Below are 2,087 nucleotides of genomic sequence, written 5' to 3'. Positions count from 1 at the left end.
CATTGTACGATTTCTTGTGCCAACTTTTTTATATGTTTAAATTTTTTCTTTACATACATGTAGATGGACTAAGTAGTTGCTTTTTTTGATTCATTATTTTAGAATATGTTCATGTCATCTATGTTTGAACTTTATAGGTTTATGTGTTAGTTGTTATATTTTGAGACATGGAAAAGGTTAGGTCAGCTAGTCATCATTGTGTTTGCTAAAAAAAAATATGTGTATGTATATAAACAATTTTGTTTTTAAAATTATAGTCATGAGGTAATTGTCTGCAGAATAATCATATCAGTCAAATATCATATAATTTACACCAATGTTTTTACATGTAGATGTACATGATTGTATAAGGTGAACATTGAAATTCTTAATTAAGTGAAACGGTATGAGAACAAGTTCATGTTTTGTTGCTTTCATGATATTTGATGATTATATATCCATAATATATAATATAATGACAACGAAAAATATCCAGAGGAAAAATTAATCCGATGTATTTATGCCAATGCAAATTGCCAAATTTCAATATTTGCTCACTTCAAATGAAAGTTCATTTAGTTGCTCAAAGTCACATATGTAAAAAGTATGTGATTACATGCGTGCATACAGAGCCGAGTTTAGTGGATTTATACTGTACTGATATTTATAACTTTATAAGTTATGGAGGGAAATACTATCACTGTAAAACACGCTTATAACAAATTCACGCTTATTGTGAAGTGATATTTATTCCCCAATGAGAGGAAAATAACGAAAATATTATTGGATATAAAGAAGTTTGGTTATAACAAACTGTTTTTTTGCTGGAGGTTTGTTATAACCATGTTTTACTGTAGTACCAACGGAAACTTAGGAGGACAGACTGATTCATGTATTTTCCAAAGATAGTAATACACTGTACCATTTGAAATGTACATCACATACGTAACAACTTTTCCTCTGTCATTACACTGAGTGACTTTGAACCGAACACTCTAAGATACTTTTTTTAAATTCAGTCAGTTCTTTAATGTCCATTTAAATTTCCTGTTTGTTTCTATTGTTAAATATTCTTCATTGTAATCTACTATAATTATTATTTTGCTGTTGGAAAGTGATAGCCAAGGTATTTGGACCTCTGACTTGATCTTGCGATAAAGTTAACACAAGTTTCAGGTTGTAATACAATTCTAAAACACAGACGTGAACATTTTCTGTGATAATGATATCTTTAGGTGGTAGTGTGTGTTATGTATATAATGTTTATAAAGGTCATAATGTGTACACTTATTTTACAAGTACATGCACTTAAGACGTTATTGTGTCAGGTAGAAAGGTTTTAATTATTATAGGCTAGTTGCCTTGTGTGTTTTGAGAAACCTGTATACATCATTAAAACATTTTCAACAAGCAGAAAATATATCCCTCAAAGCAGTGCTTATTTGAATTGGTCACAAATTCCACAAATATAGATATGGCATTTTTATACCCCCATCTTTAGACGGGAGGTATTATGGTACAGCGATGTCTGTATGTCCGTCCATCCGTCCGTTCGGGATTTTCTCTTTATAATTTCATTTCCCTTGAATATATCATGCTGGAACTTGCTGTGTAGCTTCTTTGTGGTCACTCTAGATCATACTGCAATTTTGATCCATTTCGGCTTTTTTTTCCAGGAGTTTTGCCCCTTTATTTGAAATAATTATTATATGGAGGATACATAATTTGTCCGCCCTACTCCTCCCACAGTTTTCAAGTGAGAGCCTTCTTATTTTGTGGAGTGTTTGTATGGGTATTGAAGATGTGTATGTGGGATGGATTTTGATTTTCTACAATTTTTGAGAAAATTACAGGTTGTTGAACTTAGTCTATTTGGAAATTAATATTCTATGGAGGTTACATAATTTTTCCACCCTACTCCTCCCACAGTTTTCAAGTGAGGACCTTATTTTGTGGAGTGTTTGTATGGGTATTGAAGATGTGCATGTGGAATGGATTTGATTTTCTACAATTTTTGAGAAAATTACAGGTTGTTGAACTTAGTCTATTTGGAAATTAATTCTGGGGAAGGATTTTGATTTTCTTCCATTTTTGAAAAATTACAGGTT

The 2,087-nt window shown here is 31.3% G+C and overlaps 1 protein-coding gene across 1 annotated transcript in view; it reads left to right on the top strand.

Moving 5' to 3' along the window:
- Positions 1-1,414, top strand: part of LOC125649129 (xanthine dehydrogenase/oxidase-like) — a 49,733-nt gene extending 48,319 nt beyond the window's left edge. Inside the window, exon 35 of the mRNA XM_048876372.2 lies at positions 1-1,414. This exon is cut by the window's left edge and continues 2,017 nt beyond it. The gene's annotated coding sequence lies outside the window, so the exon portion shown is untranslated.
- Positions 1,415-2,087: the final 673 nt, after the last annotated feature.

This window comes from Ostrea edulis, chromosome 5, assembly GCF_947568905.1.
Source record: "Ostrea edulis chromosome 5, xbOstEdul1.1, whole genome shotgun sequence".
In the NCBI taxonomy this organism is placed as follows: Eukaryota; Metazoa; Mollusca; class Bivalvia; order Ostreida; family Ostreidae; genus Ostrea; species Ostrea edulis.
Note: the sequence above shows the minus strand (reverse complement) of the source record. Positions and strands in the feature narration are given on the sequence as shown.